Below are 15,172 nucleotides of genomic sequence, written 5' to 3' on the forward strand. Positions count from 1 at the left end.
TTCCGCCTCTCCTGCTGTCATCACTCACTACAATGCTGGGAATGTGTTTATACGGAACTAGCATTGCTTGAGCAAGTATTTGTCTCCAAGATTGTGTGTGTGCACATGCATGTGTGAAAGAGAACATTTGCTGCTTTGCATAACCATTTGTGCCTCCCTGCATGTATGATTTTGCTACTGAAGAGTCCTGGAAGGTAAAATGTCCGCCTGGATTTTGTTTGTTTGTTTGACATCATAATATGTGCACACAGTGAAGCAATTGCCTGATGGTGTCAACATACACCCTGTCTCACGCAGCGCTCTGCTCAGACCATACTCCGATGTTCCCAGGGTTCTGCAACTTGGATGTCACCCTGGGAGCAAAGCAGCTTGAAGCTTTCTTAAGGGTTTCTTTTGGAGAAGAATTCTTTTGGAGAATTGTCTGGAGCCAGGTTGACCAATGAGATGCCCTCCCGTGCCCTGAACCCCTGGCCTACCTGGCAGCAAGTCACCATGCCAAAGTTCAAAGTCCGAGGGCCAATCCACACAAGTCCAAAGGTCAGGAAATGCAGTCCAAATAGCCAAATCTGAAGTCTAGCAGTCAGGATACAGTCCAGAGTCAAACCCAAAGCACAGTCCCATAGAGGTCCAGGAGCACCCAAGCCAAAGTTTATCAACATGAGCATTTGAGCAGACCCAGCACCTGAGCTCTGCTTCCCTTTTGTACTTTGCATGTTGACTGCAGCATCTGGACTTGATGAGGCAGGTGGCCCTCACCTGCTCCAAGCCTACTCCAGTTGAGGAATCAAACCCCTCCTCCCAGAGCTAGCGAGTCCCACCTAGCCAACTAAGGAGCTGAGCTGTGGGTCCTTGCCTGCTTCAGCCTCCTAGAGTGCCCCTCTCAGTGCTCCCTACACTTCAGTGCCCACCATGTTCATGGAGACAGGGTCCCCTCTGGTGATGGCTCCTGCTGCTGCTCTGGTTCCTGTGCATTGACCCCCAACCCCTCACCATCCTCTGTCGCCATGTATTTCCTTCTCCATCCCCTGCTTGCCCCAGTGTGTCCTAGTTCTGGTGACATCTCTTGCTGGGATCCGCTTCATCCTTTGCATCACCCTGCCAGTTCATGACCTCTGGATGTTGAGCTCCAGCTTCCATCATCCCTGATCATTGGCCATGTTTGCTGGGGCTGATGGAAATTGTAGTCCAATAACATCTGGAGGACACAACTTTGGCTATCTCTGACCTAGAGTGCTAGGCTTGGATCAGGGAAAACATATATATATATATATAACCACACAAACAGTGAAACCCCCCAGGTGGCTGATACATTGGGTATACAATATTCAATAATATACATATTCAATAATATTCAGTAATAACATTCAAATTAACCATATGTACACATCTATATACCTTAACACTCCTCCTTCCACAAGCTTTATTTAACTTTTAACATTTTAATTGCCCCAAATTGTTCAAACCTACTCAAATAATTCAATATCTTCTCAAACCAATCCTCCTCTTTCACACTGACCTTAAACCCTTTCATTCTATGTATCTTCACAGTTAGGTATTCTAAAATTATAATATTATTCAGTTTATTCCTCCATTGGTTCATCCCTAGCTCTTCTGCATTTTTCCAATTACTTGCTATAACCTGTCTGGCTGCAATTACCATCAATTTTACCCATTTGCATTCCTCTTTTGTTTTTAACTCTGTGCTACTCAAAGTAATAAGAACCATTAATTTAGTTATTTCCACGTTCCTTCCCACAATTCCTGATATTTCTATACCAATCTGTTTAGGGAAAACCAAGATTTAACTCTATCCACAGCCTTAAAGACCATGTGGATAGCCTCAGACAAGCCACAATCTTCCCACCTAGTCTACCTTGCAGGGTTGTTTTGAGGATAAAAAGAGACGAGCTTAAGAATGCCAGCATGAAACAATGGAAGAACAATGGGATGCAAATGCATTAATTCAAGGAAATGGACTTTTTTGTGAGGCTCTGTGTAAGACCAAAATAGCCAGTATGGATGCTTCTAGACTGAGAAAATTTGGGGTGTGCGAGGCATGCTGATCCAGCAGCCAGGCACACCACATGAGGATCAAACAGCTCAAACAGCAAACTAAAGTGGCAGAGCAGGAAAGAACGGCTCTAGTAAATGAAAGTGGCACATTCCTCCCTGCCCAGTGGCGTAGCGTGGGGGGTGCAGGGGGGGCCGGCCGCACCGGGCGCAACATCTGGGGGGGCGCTCGCACTCGCAGCTCTCTGCCCCTACCTGGCTCACTCACTCTCTCTCACTGCAGTGCTGGCTGTGCGAATCCGAGCCGAGCCGCTGGGTCGCCGCCCACTGTGGAGGGGGTGGGTGCCAGGCGTGCGGTGCGGAGAGAGAGCGAGGGACTATCTGGGGGAGGGACAGTGCAGCAGCCGCCCAGCGCAGCGCTGAGCGCGGGAGAGAACCACACCAGACCAGACCAGGCAGCAGCAAGAAGAAGCTGGCAGCGGCGGCAGGTTAGGGGGCGCAAATTACTTGCCTTGCCCCGGGTTAGGGGGCGCAAATTACTTGCCTTGCCCCAGATTAGGGGGTGCAAATTACTTGCCTTGCCCCGGGTGCTGACAACCCACGCTACGCCGCTGTCCCTGCCAACTTGGAATTTGTGTTCTCTGAGGTAGCTTCATCTTTCACTTCTAGTTTAGCACTTTAACTTTCTTAAAAGGAATGAGGAACAAGCCATAAAGTTTCTGTCTGCCAAGATGAGGCCTCATTAGCAGATAGTCTCCTATTCGAGAGGTTGGCCTGGATTGGCGCTGTTTAAACCAGTTGATGCCACAATGTTAGGTAAGCACGCACTGTCTCTTAGACTGATGCCCTCACTTCATCTTGGCTTTCTGCCTTGGCTTTCTCTTCTGCTTTTGAGCTCAGTTTTTATCCTCTTGTGACCTGTAGCTCTTGTGGGCACCACTCTTGTTACAGTCAACACACACAGTGTGCTCTCTCAGGTGAGCTGCTAATTAAGCATTGGACCTGATTTCCTTACAGCAGAGGTTCTCAAACTGGGCCACACTTTCAGAATAAAAATTTCCAATATGTGCTTGGATCTCACCTGCAAAATACTGATGGTCTGGAGTAGACATACACAAACACCTGTCTTAAACAGAGTCAAACCTAACCCACCACCAAATCACAAGCAGTCTGCAGTTTAAAACAACCCAATTCCATCTCGCATTTCTAGAATTTTCAGGGTGTTTGTACGGGTTTTGTTTGTTTGTTTCTGTTTATTTTATGTGATTTAATTCTGCTTGTGATGTCAGATTGCTGCCTGCAAAAGTCCTGTGATAGACAGACAGACAAACAAACAAACAAACAAACAAACAAACAAACAGAGAGCACCAAAGTGAACTCATAAAAGATTATGTATTTTGAAGTCTGCCAGCTTTATCCTCTTTTAGGCAGCATGGTAAAGCAGGTCTGATTCAGACAGAGCTTGTCTCCCATTAGGTTTCCAGGGGGATCTCCAAAGCCATAGTTTTAGATTCAGTACAGAGAGCAAGTCCAAATTAGTAGCTTTTCCCAGCCCAGTGGTGTAGCAAGGTAAGGTGGTACCCGGTGCGGAAAATTTCTTGTCACCCCCCTCCACATTGAAATTATTAAAAGAGAACATAAGATACAGTTGCAAGTGTTATTTTCTGGTTTATTTACTTAACATTGTGAGCATAAGCACTTAAACCCTTTATTTCGTTATGGGAATTCCTTATGAATGAATTTTTTTACTTAATTTTGCTATTTTGCAGCTTTGGCTTAACGTACAAATACAAACAAATAGCATATATCATAACATTTACATCACCAAGCTCAATATCATAGAGAAGAGGATGATCACAATGAATCAATGAACTAAAAAATGTAACAAAAATAAACTCAGCATGGCACTTATAAGCTTCAGTAATAATGCACAACTAACTCAACAGAATGACGTGGGGTGACTGACAGGCAAGGCAGCGGGTAGGATTGGTTGCAGGTTGAGTGATGATGAGTCACAGGTTGTTTGCGTCTCGCTCGAGTACAAACTGCAGAGACAGAGTTCAGCGAATCGGCAGACAGAAACACCCCCTCCCTTTCCTTATCCATACGCTCTCCACTACACAGCGTCGAGTTCAGTCGCGTTTTGTTGCGTTTGTTGACTGAACTAAAAAGTTTCAATACGTATTATGTTGACTTGTTGAGGTTAATTAATTGTTGATGAAGTTATTAAACTCGTTTTAAATAATATTATTTTTCCCCCCAAAAAGTGTCATGAGCCCCCCCAAAAAAATTATTGTAAAAACACATGTTTTTGCCATTTTGTCACCAGAGCCGTAGCTAGGTGATCTTGCGTCCCTAGCAGAACTGTCCAGATTGCGCCCCCTAGTCAAGGCCACCACCCCCTGCTCTGGAAGTCCTCCTGGCAGCCCCTTCCTTCCTTCCTTCCTTCCTTCCTTCCTTCTCTCTCCCCCCTCACCTTCATCACAGAACTACCCCCTTTCCTCTCACAGCAACACCAACACAAAAATATGTGCGTGAGGAAAAGTCTCTCACCCCAAAAAAACTTTGTCAGGGGGAGAGAGAGGGGGGAAGCGGGGGAAGAGAGAAGGGGGGGGGAATAAAGGTTTGCTGAGGGGTCAAGAGGTGAGGAATTTGAGTCTGGTCCTTCCACTGGTTGGGGAGAAGGATGGGGGAGGCTGTCCCCCATCTGAGAACACAATGGCTCTTCCCTCCTCCTCCTTCGCTGTCCCCTCCTGCTGCTACTGTACCTCAGAGCAGCTTGTTATTGGTCCTGGAGAAGGCAGAGAGGTGGTGGGGAGAGGAAACGGGACACTTTTCTCTCCCCCCCCCCCTTTTCCTTGGGAAAAGCCAGGAGACCCAACAACGCCCAAACCGAGACTAGGGAAACTTTTATTCTTAGGAGAGTGAAGCAGCGCACCTGGTGAACGGCACAGGAACATGCTGTCCTGCCGCCATACTGCTCCTGCTCCTGCCTCGGCTTCTTGGCTTCCTTATCAGCTCAAGGCATCCAGACGCCTCTGGAGAGAAAGATGGAGGGAGATGGAAATGGAGGAGCCTGCCATCCCGGCAAGAGGTGAGAGCGCTCCACAAAGAGGAGAGCAAACTTGGGTCACATATGAGGGCGCCCCTGGCGGGGACCTTCCTCACCACCTCCTAGCTATGGCCATGTTTGTCACCCCCCCTCAGTGATGACACCCGTGGCGGCCCGCACCCACCACACACCCCTTCCTATGCCATTGTCCCAGCCTAGTCCAAGACTAGGCTGGCCCCAGGTCTATTGTTCTCCTGACATCATCCCCAGCTGGAAGTGAAGGGGAAAACCTGCCTTGCCCCTTAGCCGACCTTCTGGAGGCTTCTTCATCTCATAGTTTCTGCGGCAACCAGTCAGCCGTACTCTTTAGTTATGCAAAGAGATACTTAACAGACTTGGACCAACTTAACAAAAAGACTGATTTGACCATTCCAGCAGTCTTTTTTCCGCTACAGAATCCCACCTTTCATATATAAAACTACAGGCTTGGAGGGCATCCCAAAAATGACACCCAGACTAACCCTCGCCCAGTTCTGTAACTATATAATTTGTGAGTTTTTAATTTTCATTTCTAAGAGAAATGGCAACAAATAATATGCAGTAATAATATGAAGTAACTCAGTTTAGGAGGCATTTCCCACTACAGAGGTGAAATCTTTGAAGTGGACAGAGAAATCAGAACTGACGGCATTCTGATAAGCCACAAAAAGTTCATGCCACTGTTACCATAAAGCACCAATGCTGCAGCAAGCAAAGGCTCTAGCAGCTCAGCCAGCTGCTTGTGGCTGGAAAGCCAGACAGGATGTTTGTGACTGTTGCCATGGGAACAAAGGGGCAGTCCATTCTGTACTGAGCACCGGATGTTAGCTCAGTGTGTGTGTGTCATATGACCTGTACTGGATGTACTTGGGAGGAGGAGTTTTTCCCTTGCTGTTGTTGAGTGCAGACATGATTCTCTGTACTGATGTAAGAGGCAGAAATAAATGATGTAAATAGTTTTCTGTCTGCTTCTTTCCCCTCCCTGGGGACACCAAAGGGGAGAGAGGAAGAATGGTGTGTTCCTCTCATACATCTGAGAAGAATCGCCGGACCTCGCCTGCTTATCAGCAGAGGTTGGGAGACGCGGGGAGGTCGACAGGAATATCTGCCGGTGCCTGCTTGTGGCACATTCCTCTGACCCAGGCAGAATTCCAACAGTGGCAGCCTTCGGATGGTTGCGATTCATCGGACATCTGCATGAGAGGCTGGTGGATTGTCCTCCTCTGCTCCAAGGAGGAAGAAAAGCGTCTGAGAATAGCCAGAGGCTCCACAGACAGCTGGTGGAAAGAAGAGGTGTTTTCCAGAGCAACAAAGTTCAAGGTATGCTGCATTTCGGGCTAAAAGTGTGAACGCAGGAAGATTAATTCCCTGGTTCACGGAGCTGCGTTTCAAAGAAAACAAAAGCTCCGGAGGAAGAGGCCTGCAGCTTGAAGGCTGAAGCCTGCATTCCACAAATTTTTGTGGTAGATAAGAAGTCCCATAGAAATGCATTGTTGCTAGGTAACGGTCCTGGAAAGTTACTGGCAAAGGGGCTGGACTCTGAGTGTGAACCTGGGAAAGCGAAACAAAACCAGAGAGTGTTTTGGCTACAAAGTTTACGAGCTCTTGGAAGGGACTTTTCAATAGCAGCCTGAGTTTAGCTGCCAGGTGCAAAGAGCGTAAACAAGTTGCAGTTTGCTGCGTGAGAAAGGAAAAAAACAACTGTTGGATTTCACAGTTTGTTTGACATTGTGAGCTGGAGGCTTGGCTTCAAGATGGATGCCAAGAAAGGGGGAGGTTTGCCTTGCCCACCTTCCTTGACCAATGACAATTATTCATCTTGGTCTGTAAAGATGAAGGCCCTGCTGCAGAATCAGAGGCTTTTTGATGTAATTGAAAACCCCATCCCTGCAGCACCAACCAGAGGTTGGGAGTCACAGAATGTAAGGGCCAGGACTGCTATAATCCTGTGTGTCTCAGATGATCAGTTGGTGCATGTTCAGCATTTAGAAAATGCGAAAGAGGTATGGGACACGCTGCGTACAACGCATCAGAGAGATGCTGGTTCTTCAGCGTTGCTGTATTTTGAGAAATTGACCAATCTGAGACTTGCGCCTGATGGAGATGTTCAAGCGCACCTGACAGAAATGAAGTTTCTGCGTCAACAAATGGTGGAACGCAATTTCCGTCTTCAGGAGGAAGTGTTTTGCTTCATGATGATAAACAGCCTTAGCCGCACCTACAAGGTTGTTGCCAGTCAGCTTGGTTCCCTACCGGCCGCGCAGCTGACCGCGGAGAGAGTTTGTGCTGTGGTTCTGAATGAACACGACAGACTTGCTGCACTGGAAGAAAAAGACAGGGGGAGGGAAGAACAGAGTTCTAATTCCCCCACTGCTGATGCTACTGGAGAGCATGGTGTAGCATTGAGTGCTGTCCGATGCTACAATTGTGGACAGACTGGGCATCTACAGCGAAACTGTAAGAAGCCGCGCCAGTCAAGAGGAGCGGAGAGCAGCTCTACGAAGCCTCAGGCGTCAGGCAAAAGCCGTTCCAAGTGCCAGGTGAAACCTGCAAAGGCTATGATGGCGAAAGGAACCACGCCAGATGTTGGGAACGCGTTCATAATTGACACGGGCTCAACGGTTCATATGTGCCCGCACAGACGACTATTTTCGACGTTGAGGAAGCAAAGCTTCACTGTGAAACAGCCCAACGGTCAGGAGTTGGAAGCGACTGGAATTGGGACTGTGTATCTTGAGAGTCTGAACTTGACTATAAGTGGTGTTTACCTGGTTCCAGAACTGAGATTTAATCTGCTGAGCGTGTCGCAGATTGCAAAGAAAGGACTGAAACTGTCCTATGATGCTAAAAGCTGCAAGATCTACAAAGATGGAGAACTGTTTCTTACTGCCAAAGAGAAAGATGGACTGTATTTGTTGACTTTTGATCAAAGTGATTACATGAAATGTAATTCTGATGTTTCTAACGAAATGTCTCTTGCAGGTGTGACCAGTGTGAGCACCAGGAAGGTGACCAAGACCAAGAAGGTCGACAGAGCATTTCAGCGGGTGTATGCTGATGTGATTGGTCCTCTAGAACCATCTAGAGGCGGTGCACGATTTTACCTTGTGTGTGTGGATTGTTTCACTAATTATTCTTGGGTTTATATGATGGAGAAACCGCAAGAAACTTTAGAAAAGTTTCAGGAGTTTTGTGACAAGGTTAAAAGTATGCATGATGCTAACATTGATTGTCTTTTCACAGATGAGAAGCAAATTTTTCTGTTACAGAAGTTTCAGAAGTTCCTGGATGGAAAAGGGATAGACCACAAAGTGGCAGTTTCGCAAGAAGCGTGGAACAGGGGGGTCTGTGTAAAAGTGAACAAAGAATTGCAAAAGGGAATGCATGCGCAATTGCTGAGTTCACATTTGCCACATGAATATTGGGCCGAATCGCTAGCGTCCTATCTTCATGTGTGGCTGAGAAAAGTCTCAACAGAGTTGGGATGTTCTCCTTTTGAGAAGCTGTTCAATAGAAAACCTTCTGTTGCCTATTTTAAGGTTTTCGGGTCTCATGTGAGAACAGAAGCTCCAGGTGGAGTAAAGAATGCCAGAGGCATTTTTGTGGGTTATGAAAAGGGTCTCTACAGAGTAATTTTGTCTGAATCTGGTCAGGTGATTCTCACAAAGTTCCTAGAGAGTGCTCCAGAGCAAGAGCGAGTAGTACAAACATTTCCCACAGGTGGCGATGATGATGATGATGAGTTTGATCTTATTGAGTTCAGTAGTACTGATGATGACAGCGATAGCTCAGACAGCTCAGTTGTCACAGTCATTGAGAGGAAATCTCACATAATGACTAGACCCTCAGAAGAGGAGGATGAACCATTGATTAAGCTTAATACTGGTTCTCCAGAGAGTTCAGAGGTTGAACCAGTGAGCACAGAGGATCAGAACCTCTTACGTAGGTCTGAGAGAGCAACGAAGGGTGTACCACCCAAGAGGTATTCAAAGGAGTTTGCTAACCTTGCATATGTTGCTATTGTAAACGACCAAGGACAGATTGAAGCTGTGTCTGAGTCAGAGACAGAGGCACAACAGAGAGTTGTTAACCGAGGTAATGCGAAGTCACACAACCAGAGAGGTACATTGGTTAAACCAGTGGCGGGTAGTTCCAAGGGTGGAACTGAAACAACAGGGGAATGTTATAAATATAACAACTGTTTGTTTTCTTCTCTGGATGACGCTTTGCTCGCAGCACACATTGATACTTTAGGGGGAGTATGTTACCATAAAGCACCAATGCTGCAGCAAGCAAAGGCTCTAGCAGCTCAGCCAGCTGCTTGTGGCTGGAAAGCCAGACAGGATGTTTGTGACTGTTGCCATGGGAACAAAGGGGCAGTCCATTCTGTACTGAGCACCGGATGTTAGCTCAGTGTGTGTGTGTCATATGACCTGTACTGGATGTACTTGGGAGGAGGAGTTTTTCCCTTGCTGTTGTTGAGTGCAGACATGATTCTCTGTACTGATGTAAGAGGCAGAAATAAATGATGTAAATAGTTTTCTGTCTGCTTCTTTCCCCTCCCTGGGGACACCAAAGGGGAGAGAGGAAGAACGGTGTGTTCCTCTCATACATCTGAGAAGAATCGCCGGACCTCGCCTGCTTATCAGCAGAGGTTGGGAGACGCGGGGAGGTCGACAGGAATATCTGCCGGTGCCTGCTTGTGGCACATTCCTCTGACCCAGGCAGAATTCCAACAAATTTTCTAGTCATTAATGCCCTGCAAAACTCTTTTTGCTAGAGCAGACTAATACAGGTACCCGTCTGTCCATTTGCTAAGTACTTCCGATTGAGGGTGAAATTTCACAGGGCTAGCTTGAGGCCTGATCATTTAAGTGCATCGTGCTTCAAATACCAACCAAAATTCAATCTGTACTGACACACGGCTTTCTAGCAGCAGGAGATTTGTTGGCCTCCATCCCAAAGGCACAGTTTATCTGAGAGGTTATTCCTTGGAAAGAGAAAAGTGAGGGTGCCAGGTGCATCCATCATAACAACCAGTGCCACTAGAAAGCAACAAACATATTTACAGGGCACAAGCATGGAGTTAGAAGGTCTCTACCTAGTCCAACCTCCTGCTCAATGCAGGCTCACCAATGGAGGGTGCAACTAAAGCATCTCCTACTGATGACCCTCCATGATGACTGGCAGAGGTTGATCAGTAAAGAGACTTGGGTCACATCCAGACCACACCATACATTTAAGGCACATGGCTTTCCCCCAAAGAATACCAAGCAATGTAGTTTGCTAAGGATGCTAACTAAGAGTTCTGTGAAGAGTAAACTACAACTCCCAGGATTTTCCTAGAAGGCCCTCGGAGGTGGACCTCAGTGTCCAGGCTGATCAATGGGGGAGGAGATGCTCCTCCAAACCTCCACCTTTAGGTTTGGTGGAGTGAGGAAACAGGCTCACCTCAGAAAGTTGCTTGGTCCTCAGAGTCTATCTAGAACAGGGATGGGTAACCCATAGCCCTCCAGATGTTGTTGGATTCCAATTCGCATCAGCCCCAACCAGGAACCATAACATCATAGAATTCTAGAGATGGAAGGAACCTTCAGGGTCATCTAGTCCAACCACCTGCAATGCAAAAATCCAACTAAAGCATCCATTACAGATGGCCATCCAACCTCTGCTTAAAACATCCAATGAAGGAGAGTTCACCACCTTCTGTGGGAGTCCATTCCACTGTTTAACAGTTCTTACTGTCAGAAAGTTCTTCCTGATGTTTAGTCAGAATCTCATTTCTCGTAACATGAATCCACTGATACTGGTCCTACCCTCTGGAGCAGGAGAAAACAAGCTTGCTCCGTTTTCCATGTGGCAGCCCTTTAGATATTTGAAGATGGCTATCATATCTCCTTTCAGCCTCCTCTCTTCCAAGCTAAACATACCCAAAATCCCTTAACCATTCCTCATTAGGCTTGGTTTCTAGACCTCCTCTGCACACATTCCAGTTGTCATTACCCAGGGCTATTTTTTCATCCGGAACTCACAGAAAATCAGTTCTGGCACCTCTTATGTGGGCACCATTGCCATTGTAAGAGAAAAAGGGAGGCATTCATGGTGAGTTCTGGCACCTTTTTCTAGAAAAATAGCACTGTCGGTATCCTTTTTAAATTGTAGTGCCCAGAACTGGACACAGTATTCCAGGTGTGGTCTGAGCAAGGCAGAATATGATGGGGGGAACTGTAGTCCAGCAACAACAGAAGGGCCACAGTTTTTTCCAGCCGTTCTCTAGAGTGACTCCGCATAACCAGGTATCCCATTGTTTCCATGTTCTGAGAGAGCTACGAGAATGTAAGGACATCCCTACTGGACAAGCCCAATGGTCTATCCACTCTGCCTGTTCTGTTATTATTGCTTCTGTGGTTTAAAATGTTGTAACGTGCAGCCCAAAACATTAGGAACATGAGAAGAACCCTGCCCGATAAGGCCAAAGGCCCATGCAGTCCGGCCAACCAGATGCCTATGGGAAGCCCACAAGCAGGACGTAAGTACAACACAGACCTCCACACTTGTGATTCTCAGCAAGTGGTATTCAAAGGTATGCCATCTTCAACGGTGGGCATAGACTGGGCAGGCTTCCAGTGAGGAACAGTCAGCCTTGGTACTGGGTGTTATTGCTGGCCAGACCTAGCTCTCACAGAGGCCTGCCTCCTGCCAGCTTCTCCCACTGGCCTTAGTCCCAGGAACTTGCGGCTCCTGATTCTCCCCCTCACTAGCTCCCTTAAGGCCGAATAAGGTGTGGCAGTAAACACATCTTTAGCAATCAAGTTGGGTTTTTAAAAATAACAGCAACAGGTGTGGGGCTGGGTGTGTGTGTCTTTTTTATGAAGACCATAGAGTGTGGGTGGGTAGGTCCTTCCCCCACCCTTCCCCTGCCATGGTCCTGATGAAAATCCAACACACACACCCACCCAACACAGCCACAGTTAGCCTTGAACAGGAAAGCTCTTATTAAAGCCATGGGTGTCTAGCAGCAGTCAGGGCTAATTGCAGCTGTGGGAAGGGATATTTTCGTTAGAACCACAGCAAGAGAGGAAAGCACGTTTCCTCCGCACCTGCTACAGTCCCCATGAAAAGCACCACACACTTACTATTAATTTTTTTTAAAAAAGAAAAAGGAATTCAAACTGACCCAATGGTTCAAGATGCATTTAGGAAAGCACTGTTTGGCCCTTAGAAGCTGCATAACGGTCAGCATCACAGCTGCAATTTTGCGCAGGACAAAAATTGAAGCATACATTACCCCACTAGCAGCCTGAAATGCAATAATGGCAGGAACTCTGCACATGCGCCTTAGTCTAGTATCTGCATAAGTAAATTGTTCCTAAAATTTAAAATTTAGTTGTGGTGGACATTATGAGTGGACAGGAAGGTTGTAGAATATTTCTTTTACAGTACAAAGCAGTGAAGTATAGGCCCTTTAAGCAATGCTAGAGAACCAACTCGTGAAATTCCTAGCAGAGTGGAATTCCCGCCCAGCCTTTGACATCCTACCCTCTTTTGTCTGCTGCTCTCCTGTCCTACCTTGTCAGACTAGCAGAGGCAGCCTGCGGAGAAATCAACTCCCTTGCATAGGGCTGTGGTTATGGCTCCACCCTAATGGGGAAATGGAAGTTGCATGAGTAGTTGAGTAAAGAGGACATAGTGTGTTGATTCCGTCTGATCAGAGTCAAGAGAGAAGGAGTTGAGAAACAGGCCATCTCTGTCTCAGGTTGTTTAAATAGTAGCTGCTGCCACACAGTCAGCAGGCCCACTGGCTGGCAAGTCATAAGGGTATAAGAAGAGCCCTGCTGGCACACATCAGGGGCCACCGATGGCATGTGGCATAATAACACATAATGTGTTGGTTGCTGCAATACCTTTACGGTATGCTGCATGGGTAGCTGTTGTTGCTGCTGCTCCCTGTCCCAGGCACTTACACACCAGTGCAAAGCCCAGGCAACCCTCCCAGTAGTCCCTTTTAAATGCCAGTACACAAGGGACCAATCATTCAGAGTTTAGAGAAGATGTACTGGACTGGCTGGATGCCGAGGAGTGGTGGGAGGTATCAGCTGGGGAACCCCCAGGGGAACTCCAGCAGAAGAAGGCTCAGTGCCAGGGGATTGGTGGTGGGATGATGATGAGTGGTCAGAGGGAGAAGAGGGATCTGGGAACTGGGAGGAGGAAGTGTTGGAAGCTGAAGAGACAACAGGGTTTAGTGAGCAGGAAGAGGCTGGGGCAGAGAGCAGTGCAGAATCAGAGACAGAAGCGGAAGCTGGAGAGAAGTGGGGGCCATGGGGCTGAATAAGCCAGGGGGTTTCCACCTACAGCTCCCCTTCCTCCTGGTCTCCCAGAACATACAGAGAAATGAAGATAGCAGAGCAACAAGAGGCAAGACGACAAAGTCTTAGGCTGCTGCGGAAGGAACTGGTGAGCGGTGGGAAGGCAGGGATCTTCAGTCCTCGCAACTGCGAGGAAGTGTTTCTGTGACCACTAGGCATGAGCTGTTTTTGTTTCCTTGAATAAAAAGTTAACTTCACTGACATCAGGTGATTTATTGCTTTATTGCCTGAATCCAACTCCTGACAGAAGATGTCTGTGAGCTATCCTATACCTGCAACAGGATGAGATGGTGCAATCATGAGATTGTAGGGTAGACTATACTACTTTAGAACTTCTTTGACTACTCCCCCCAGACCTCCCTAGAAGGGGGAAATCAGGGGCAGCTGTCACCACCATGCCCCTGGCCTCCTTTCAGCGGCACTGCTGTGTTACTAGGAGGGAGAGGGGTGAAGCAGTGGGGAGGTTGACATGGTGCAAGTGCACTTGTGGAGCCAATCCAATCTGTTTGCACCATGCCAACCTCCCCACAACCTTTTACACACACACCCTTCCCAGTAAGCAACAGCATTAAATGTGTATTAAATGTACGGTGTGTATATTTCCAGATGCTAGTGGTATCTCCGTGCTACACATGCTTGCTTTCTGGTGACATAGATGTTGGTTCACCAGCCCAGCTTACTCTTCAGTTCTGTATGGGCATGGCTTAGCCACCATTAAAATGTGTGTAACCAGAAACCACAAAGATAACAAGTGGGAATTTGAGACGCCAGTGGCATTTCCAAGCCATTGACAGCTTGGCTGATTATTTAAAGTCGTCAAATGCCACCACTGCTCACTTGCACGAAAGACTTCTAAGAAGAAAAGGGCTCTCATTCCAGAAAGGCATTCAAAAGAGTTAAGAGACTTTTAAGTCCTGTTGAGCTGTGTCCAGTGCACTGCATGCTGTATATTCTGACTCACCCATCTTTCTCCGTTCTCCCCCTCACCAGTGCTTGATATGAATGACGAATCTCAGCTCTGCTGTCTTCCATTTTGGGTTGAGGCATCTGAGCCATGGTAAAAACCAATACTTTGTCACATTAACACCTGGTGCCAACAGCCTATCAGCATGCTGGTTATAAATAGAGATCCTCTCGAGAGGCATAGTCTTACCTGGAACGGCCATTTGGGAGTATTAAAAGCCATGATTCGTGCTTGTCTATTACTTGGCACTTCTTATCCATTTTCTTTTCCCCTCTGGAGGAGGAGAAGGAGGCAGGAAGTATTTCTTTCAGTACTGTATAATGTGCTTTGTAGGCGAGTTTAAGGGAGCATTCATAAGATAATGCACTCTTTGGATCCAGGTGAATCTGTTCAGTACAAACATGATCTTCTGGTGCTCTTCTTGTGATCACTAAAATTTGCATCGGACTAGGACACCCCATTCCTTATATGCTAATATATGAATGTTATGTCCTAGATTCAAAAAAAACTGGAGCACTCTGATGATCACTACTACATTCCTTAAAATCTTTAAGGAATATCAAAAGTCTTCACCCAGAGACTGAAAAATCTTGATACATTCAAAATAAATCACTCTGATCTAGAAAGTTATTCGTGCATTATTACCATATTTGGGCTGCAAATATATTTCTTCAATTAAAACTGTTCCACTACTGACAATAGACACACCTTACCAGTGCTCATAGTATCTCTTGTTCACAG

This window comes from Podarcis pityusensis (assembly GCF_964106645.2).
Source record: "Podarcis pityusensis genome assembly, chromosome: 9".
NCBI lineage: Eukaryota > Metazoa > Chordata > Lepidosauria > Squamata > Lacertidae > Podarcis > Podarcis pityusensis.